The sequence below is a fragment of the Arachis hypogaea genome, chromosome 2, assembly GCF_003086295.3.
Source record: "Arachis hypogaea cultivar Tifrunner chromosome 2, arahy.Tifrunner.gnm2.J5K5, whole genome shotgun sequence".
Taxonomy (NCBI): domain Eukaryota; kingdom Viridiplantae; phylum Streptophyta; class Magnoliopsida; order Fabales; family Fabaceae; genus Arachis; species Arachis hypogaea.
In genome coordinates this window covers 74056263-74065538 of record NC_092037.1, presented here as the reverse complement: position 1 = coordinate 74065538, position 9276 = coordinate 74056263, and the positions used below count along the sequence as shown (strand labels likewise).

General features: G+C 41.1%; 1 non-coding gene across 1 annotated transcript; it reads right to left on the bottom strand.

Annotated features, from left to right (window-relative positions):
• Nucleotides 1-3369: 3369 nt before the first annotated feature.
• On the bottom strand, nucleotides 3370-3477 carry LOC112766798 (small nucleolar RNA R71). The gene has a single exon (XR_003184556.1). It is a non-coding gene; the product is annotated as a small nucleolar RNA R71 (small nucleolar RNA).
• Nucleotides 3478-9276: the final 5799 nt, after the last annotated feature.

Genomic DNA, 9276 nt, shown 5'->3' with positions numbered 1-9276 from the left:
ATTTCTGTAAACCTTAGGCTACTAGTTTTCTATAAGTAGGACCTTTTACTATTGTATTGAGACATCGAGGGGTAGCTATCTTCATTTTATGCTATCTTAGATCATTGGGAGGCTGGCCATTCGGCCATGCCTAGACCTTGTTCTTATGTATTTTCAACGGTGGAGCTTCTACACACCATAGATTAAGGTGTGGAGCTCTGCTGTACCTCGAGTATTAATGCAATTACTATTGTTCTTCCATTCAATTCCGCTTGTTCTTGTTCTAAGATATCACTTGTTCTTCAACTTGATGAATGTGATGATCCGTGACACTCATCATCATTCTCACCTATGAACGTGTGACTGACAACCACCTCCGTTCTACCTTCGATTGGGTGAATATCTCTTGGATTCCTGATTGCACGATGCATGGTTGATCACCTGACAACCGAGTGCTCGTCTGACAAACGAGCCAACCATTCCGTGAGATCAGAGTCTTCGTGGTATAGGCTAGAACTGATGGCGGCATTCAAGAGAATCCGGAAGGTCTAACCTTGTCTGTGGTATTCTGAGTAGGATTCAATGATTGAATGACTGTGACGTGCTTCAAACTCCTAGCAGGCGGGGCGTTAGTGACAGACGCAAAAGAATCGATGGATTCTATTCCGGCCTGACCGAGAACCGACAGCTGATTACCCCATGCTGTGACAGAGCATAGGCAAACGTTTTCACTGAGAGGATGGGAGGTAGCCATTGACAACGGTGAAACCCTACATAAGCTTGCCATGGAAAGGAGTAAGAAGGATTGGATGAAGACTGTAGGAAAGCAGAGAGACGGAAGGGAAGGCATCTTCATGCGCTTATCTGAAGTTCCTACCAATGAATTACATAAGTACCTCTATCTTTATCTTATTGTTATTTTCGTTCATCATCATATCAATTGAGTTTGCCTGACTAAGATTTACAAGATGACCATAGCTTGCTTCATACTAACAATCTCCGTGGGATCGACCCTTACTCGCGTAAGGTTTATTACTTGGACGACCCAGTGCACTTGCTGGTTAGTTGTGCGAAGTTGTGTAATGCCATGGTATTGAACACCAAGTTTTTGGGGTTCATGACCGGGGATTATGAGAGTTGTGAAAAGTATTGTTCACAATTTCGCGCACCAAGTTTTTGGCACCGTTGCCGGGGATTGTTCAAGTTTTGAGCAAGCTTTTGGTAACATCAGTGCCAAGGATTGTTCAGTTTGGACAACTGACGGTTCATCTTGTTGCTTAGATTAGGTATTTATTTTTTTTCGAAATTCTTGAAGATGAATTCTAGAGTTTCATGATGATTTGTTGAAATCTGGCTGGCTGAGAAGCCATGTCTAATCTCATTGGACCGAGGTTTCAACTTATCATCACAAGAGCTTGTTGATTTCTATCAATCTTGCTATTGGAGCAGTGATCTGCTAAGGCTTGGCTGGCCTTTGGCCATGTCTAGTGTTTTGGACCGAAGCTTTCTTTGAAAGCTTGGCTGGCTATGAAGCCATGTCTAATTCCTGGACCGGAGTCTTAGACTAGCATTGCACTGATTCCTGGAATTCTCATTAAGAATTTTGATAACTTGTTCCATTTAATTTTCGAAAAACACAAAAAAATTAAAAAAATCATAAAATCCAAAAATTTCTTGTTTGAGTCTAGTGTCTCATCTTAAGTTTGGTGTCAATTGCATGCATTCATTCATGTGTCTTAAGGATTTTCAAGTAATTCTTGATAATTTTCGTGCTCTGATCTTTGAATTCAATTGACTTGAGTGTTTTGTGTGTCTCATATGCATTTTCATTTTGTTAGTGTCAGTAGTATACAAATTGCTAAGTTTGGTGTCTTGCATGCATTGTTATTTGATTTTAGTTGCATTTTGATTTTTCTTTATTATCAAAAATCCAAAAATATTTTTAATTTGTGTCTTCTCAAGTCAATTATACAGAGAATTGAAGATTCAGAACATACAGCAGAGGAATTATACAGAAAAAGCTGGGCGTTCAAAACGCCCAGTGAAGAAGGACAGACTGGCGTTTAAACGCCAGCCAGGGTACCTGGTTGGGCGTTTAACGCCCAAAAAGGTATAGTTTTGGGCGTTAAACGCCAGAATGTGCACCATTCTGGGCGTTTAACGCCAGGATGGCACAAGGGGGAAGATTCTGTTTTTCAATGCAATTTTTTTTTCAGTTTTCAAAGTTTTTCAAAATCAAATCTTTTTCAAATCATATCTTTTCAATCAAATCTCTTTCAAATTTAATTTCTTTCTTTTTTCAAAGATACTTGCTACCAATTAATGATTTGATTCAACACTTCAAGTATGTTGCCTTTTCTGTTGAGAAAGGTTTAATGTTTGAATCATATCTTTTCTTGTTAGCCAAGTTTTTAATTTTCAAAATCAAATCTTTTTAAAATATTTTTCAAATCATATCTTCTCAATCACATCTTTTTAAAACCAATCATATTTTCTTAACCACATCTTTTTCAAAATAGTCTTCAATCAAATCTTTTTGATTTCTAATTTCAAAATCTTTTTCAAAAATCACTTCACTTCTTTCCCACTTTCATTTTCGAAAATTAAGTAATGTTTTTCAAAAATGTTTTCAAAATTTTCACTTAATTTTCGAAAATCACTTCCCTTCTTCTCACATCCTTCTATTTATGAACTAACACTATTCCTTAATGCAAAATTCGAACTCCATCTCCTGTGATAAGTTCGAATTTTCTAATTCTGTCTTCTACTCTTCTTTTCCTCTGACACTTCAAGGAATCTCTATACTGTGACATAGAGGATTCCACATTTTCTTGTTCCCTTCTCTTTCTTATGAGCAGGAGCAAAGACAAAGGCATTCTTGTTGAGGCTGATCCTGAACCTGAAAGGACCTTGAAGAGAAAGCTCAGAGAAGCCAAAGCACAACTCTCTTTAGAGGACCTGACCGAATTCTCCAAAGAAGAAGAACACATGGCAGCCGAAAACAACAATGCCAACAATGCAAGGAAGGTGCTGGGTGACTTTACTGCACCTACTCCCGATTTCTATGGGAGAAGCATCTCTATCCCTGCCATTGGAGCAAACAACTTTGAGCTCAAGCCTCAATTAGTTTCTCTAATGCAACAGAATTGCAAGTTCCATGGACTTCCACTGGAAGATCCTCATCAGTTTTTAGCTGAGTTCTTGCAAATCTGTGACACTGTCAAGACTAATGGGGTTGACCCTGAGGTCTACAGACTTATGCTATTCCCTTTTGCTGTAAGAGACAGAGCTAGAATATGGTTGGACTCTCAACCTAAAGAAAGCCTGGACTCTTGGGAAAAACTAGTCAATGCTTTCTTGGCAAAGTTCTTTCCACCTCAAAAATTGAGTAAGCTTAGAGTGGAAGTCCAAACCTTCAGACAGAAGGAAGGAGAATCCCTCTATGAAGCTTGGGAAAGATACAAACAATTAATCAGAAAGTGTCCTTCTGATATGCTTTCTGAATGGAGCATCATAGGTATTTTCTATGATGGTCTCTCTGAACTATCCAAGATGTCTTTGGATAGCTCTGCAGGAGGATCTCTTCATCTGAAGAAGACGCCTACTGAAGCTCAAGAACTGATTGAAATGGTTGCAAATAACCAATTCATGTATACTTCTGAAAGGAATCCTGTGAACAATGGGACTAGTCAGAAGAAAGGAGTTCTTGAGATTGACACTCTGAATGCCATATTGGCTCAGAACAAAATATTGACTCAACAAGTCAATATGATTTCTCAAATTCTGTCTGGAATGCAAAATGCGCCAAGCAGTACTAAGGAGGCTTCATCTGAGGAAGAAGCTTATGATCCTGAGAACCCTTCAATAGAAGAGGTGAATTACATGGGAGAACCCTATGGAAGCACCTACAATCCTTCATGGAGGAATCATCCAAATCTTTCATGGAAGGATCAACAGAGACCTCAACAAGGTTTCAATAACAATAATGGTGGAAGAAACAGGTTTAGCAATAGCAAGCCTTTTCCATCATCTTCTCAGCAACAGACAGAGAGTTCTAAGCAGAATACCTCTGACTTAACAACCATGGTCTCTGATCTAATCAAAACCACTCAAAGTTTCATGACTGAAACAAGGTCCTCCATCAGAAATTTGGAGGGACAAGTGGGTCAGCTGAGCAAGAAAATTTCTGAACTCCCTCCTAGTACTCTCCCAAGCAATACAGAAGAAAATCCAAAAGGAGAGTGCAAGGCCATCAACATGGCCGAATTTTGGGAGGAAGGAGAGGCAGTGAACGCCACTGAGGAAGACCTCAATGGACGTCCACTGACCTCCAATGAGCTCCCCAATGAGGAACCATGGGAATCTGAGGCTCAAAATGAGACCATAGAGATTCCATTGGACTTACTTCTGCCATTCATGAGCTCTGATGAGTATTCTTCCTCTGAAGAGGATGAGTATGTCACTGAAGAGCAAGTTGCTAAATACCTTGGAGCAATCATGAAGCTGAATGACAAGTTATTTGGAAATGAGACTTGGGAGGATGAATTCCCTTTGCTCACCAAAGAACTGGATGACTTGTCTAGGCAGAAACTGCCTCAAAAGAGACAGGATCCTGGGAAGTTTTCAATACCTTGTACCATAGGCACCATGACCTTTAAGAAGGCCTTGTGTGACTTAGGGTCAAGTGTAAACCTCATACCTCTCTCTGTAATGGAGAAGTTATGGATCTCTGAGGTACAAGCTGCAAGAATCTCACTAGAGATGGCAGACAACTCAAGAAAACAAGCCCATGGACTTGTAGAGGATGTTCTGGTTAAAGTTGAAGACCATTACATCCCTACTGATTTCATAGTCCTAGAGACTGGGAAGTGCATGGATGAATCCATCATCCTTGGCAGACCCTTCCTAGCCACTGCAAAGGCTGTGATTGATGTTGATAGAGGAGAGTTGATCATTCAAGTGAATGAAGAATCCCTTATGTTTAAGGCTCAAGGATATCCCTCTATCATCATGGAGAGGAAGCATGAAGAGCTTCCCTCAAAACAGAGCAAAACAGAGCCCCCACAGTCAAACTCTAAGTTTGGTGTTAGGAGGCCACAACCAAAATCTAAGTTTGGTGTTGAACCCCCACATTCAAACTCTAAGTTTGGTGTTGGGAGGTTCCAACATAGCTCTGAGCATTTCTGAGGCTCCATGAGAGCCCTCTGTCAAGCTACTGACATTAAAGAAGCGCTTGTTGGGAGGCAACCCAATGTTATATTTTATCTATTTTATTTTGTTATTTTCTCTTTTTTTGTAGGTTGATGATCATGAAAAGTCACAAAATTAATGAAAAAAGCAAAAACAGAATGAAAAACAGGAAGAAAAATAGCACACCCTGGAGGACGCACCCACTGGCGTTCAAACGCCAGTGAGGTTAGCTGTTGGGCGTTTAACGCCCAGTCTGGCACCATTCTGGGCGTTTAACGCCAGAAAGGGGCACCAGACTGGCGTTAAACGCCAGAAAGGGGCAAGAAGCTGGCGTTAAACGCCAGAAATGGGCACCAGCCCGGCGTTTAACGCCAGAATTGGCACAAAACGTGATTTTGTTTGCCATTTGGTGCAGGGATGACTTTTCCTTGACACCTCAAGATCTGTGGACCCCACAAGATCCCCACCTACCCTACCACTCTCTCTCTTCTTCACCCATTCACCAATCACCTCAACACCTCTTCCCCAAAAACCCTTCACCTATCAAATCCCATCTTTCTCTTCACCACTCACATCCATCCCTCATAAAACCCCACCTACCTCACCATTCAAATTTAAACCACTTTCCCACCCAAACCCACCCTCAAATGGCCGAACCCTACCAATCCCCCTCTCCTATATAAACCCTCCTTCACTCCTTCATTTTCACACAACATACACACCACTTCTCCCCCTCTTGGCCGAAAACAAAAGCCATTCCCTTTCCCCTCATTTCTTCTTTCTTCTTTTGCTCGAGGACGAGCAAACCTTTTAAGTTTGGTGTGGTAAAAGCATTGCTTTTTGTTTTTCCATAAACATTTATGGCATCCAAGGCCGGAGAAACCTCTAGAAAGAGGAAAAGGAAGGCAAAAGCTTCCACCTCCGAGTCATGGGAGATGGAAAGATTCATCTCAAGGGTGCATCAAGACCACTTCTATGAAGTTGTGGCCTTGAAAAAGGTGATCCCCGAGGTCCCTTTTTCACTCAAAAAGGGTGAATATCCGGAGATCCGACATGAGATCCGAAAAAGAGGTTGGGAAGTTCTTACCAACCCCATTCAACAAGTTGGAATCTTGATGGTTCAAGAGTTCTATGCCAATGCATGGATCACCAAGAACCATGATCAAAGTGTGAACCCGGATCCAAAGAATTATCTTACTATGGTTCGGGGGAAATACTTGGATTTTAGTCCAGAAAGTGTGAGGGTGGCGTTCAACTTGCCCATGATGAAAGGAGATGAACATCCTTACACTAGAAGGGTCAACTTTGATCAAAGGTTGGACCAAGTCCTCACAATCATATGTGAAGAGGGCGCCCAATGGAAGAGAGATTCAAGAGGGAAGCCGGTTCAATTGAGAAGGCATGACCTCAAGCCCGTGGCTAGAGGATGGTTAGAGTTTATACAACGCTCAATCATTCCCACTAGCAACCGGTCCGAAGTTACCATAGACCGGGCTATCATGATCCCTAGCATCATGATTGGAGAAGAAATAGAAGTTCATGAGGTTATAGCCCAAGAACTCTATAAGGTGGCGGACAAGTCCTCTACCTTGGCAAGGTTAGCCTTCCCTCATCTCATTTGTCACCTCTGTTATTCAGTTGGAGTTGACATAGAGGGAGACACCCCCATTGATGAGGACAAGCCCATTACTAAGAAGAGGATGGAGCACACAAGAGACCCCACTCATCATGAGATCCCTGAGATTCCTCAAGGGATGCACGTTCCTCCACAAAACTATTGGGAGCAATTAAACACCTCCCTAGGAGAATTAAGTTCCAACATGGGACAACTAAGGGTGGAGCACCAAGAACACTCCATCATCCTCCATGAAATTAGAGAAGACCAAAGAATCATGAGAGAGGAGCAACAAAGACAAGAAAGAGACATTGAGGAGCTCAAGCACTCCATAGGATCTTCAAGAGGAAGAAAGAGCCGCCATCACTAAGGTGGACCCGTTCCTTGATTTCCTTGTTCTTTATTCTTCTGTTTTTCGAATTTTATGTGCTTATGTTTGTCCATGTTTGTGTCTTGTGATCCTTGGTGTCTTAGTGTCTATGCCTAAAAGCTATGAATGTCCTATGAATCCATCACCTTTCTTGAATAAAAACGTGCTTAAATTGAAAAGGAAAGAATTGCATGAATTTTGAATTTTATAACAGTTTAATTATTTTGATGTGGTGGCAATATTTTTGTTTTCTGAATGTATGCTTAAACAGTGCATATGTATCTTGAATTTGTGGTTCATGAATGTTGGCTCTTGAAAGAATGATGAAAAAGGAGACATGTTACTGAGGATCTGAAAAATCATTAAAATGATTCTTGAAGCAAGAAAAAGCAATGAAAAAAAAAAGAGAGAGAGAAAACGAAAAAAAAAAGAGAGAAAGAGAAAAGAAAAAGAAAGAAATAAAGTTGTGATCCAAGGCAATAAGAGTGTGCTTAAGAACCCTGGACACCTCTAGTTGGGGACTTTAGCAAAGCTGAGTCACAATCTGAAAAGGTTCACCCAATTATGTGTCTGTGGCATGTATGTATCCGGTGGTAATACTGGAAGACAGAGTGCTTTGGGCCACGGCCAAGACTCAAAAAGTAGCTATGTTCAAGAATCATCATACCTTACTAGGAGAATCATTAACACTATCTGGATTCTAAGTTCCTAAAGAAGCCAATCATTCTGAATTTCAAAGGATAGAGTGAGATGCCAAAACTGTTCAGAGGCAAAAAGCTAAAAGCCCCGCTCATCTAATTGATACTGATCTTCATAGATGTTTTTGGAATTCATTGCATATTCTCTTCTTTTTATCTTATTTGATTTTCAGTTGCTTGAGGACAAGCAACAATTTAAGTTTGGTGTTGTGATGAGCGGATAATTTGTATGCTTTTTGGCATTGTTTTTAGTATGTTTTTGGTATGATATAGTTAGGTTTTAGTATATTTTTATTAGTTTTTAGTTAAAATTCACTTTTCTGGACTTTACTATGAGTTTGTGTGTTTTTCTGTGATTTCAGGTATTTTCTGGCTGAAATTGAGGGACCTGAGCAAAAATCTGATTCAGAGACCAAAAAGGACTGCAGATGCTGTTGGATTCTGACCTCCCTGCACTCGAAGTGGATTTTCTGGAGCTACCGAAGCCCAATTGGCGCGCTCTCAACGGCATTGGAAAGTAGACATCCTGGGCTTTCCAGCAATATATGATAGTCCATACTTTGCCCAAGATTTGATGGCCCAAACCGGCGTTCAAAGTCACCCTCAGAAATCCCAGCGTTAAACGCTGGAACTGGCACCAAAATGGGAGTTAAACGCCCAAACTGGCATAAAAGCTGGCGTTTAACTCCAAGAGAAGTCTCTGCACGAAAATGCTTCATTGCTCAGCCCAAGCACACACCAAGTGGGCCCGGAAGTGGATTTTTATGTCATTTACTCATTTCTGTAAACCTTAGGCTACTAGTTTTCTATAAGTAGGACCTTTTACTATTGTATTGAGACATCGAGGGGTAGCTATCTTCATTTTATGCTATCTTAGATCATTGGGAGGCTGGCCATTCGACCATGCCTAGACCTTGTTCTTATGTATTTTCAACGGTGGAGCTTCTACACACCATAGATTAAGGTGTGGAGCTCTGCTGTACCTCGAGTATTAATGCAATTACTATTGTTCTTCCATTCAATTCCGCTTGTTCTTGTTCTAAGATATCACTTGTTCTTCAACTTGATGAATGTGATGATCCGTGACACTCATCATCATTCTCACCTATGAACGTGTGACTGACAACCACCTCCGTTCTACCTTCGATTGGGTGAATATCTCTTGGATTCCTGATTGCACGATGCATGGTTGATCGCCTGACAACCGAGTGCTCGTCTGACAAACGAGCCAACCATTCTGTGAGATCAGAGTCTTCGTGGTATAGGCTAGAACTGATGGCGGCATTCAAGAGAATCCGGAAGGTCTAACCTTGTCTGTGGTATTCTGAGTAGGATTCAATGATTGAATGACTGTGACGTGCTTCAAACTCCTAGCAGGCGGGGCGTTAGTGACAGACGCAAAAGAATCGATGGATTCTATTCCG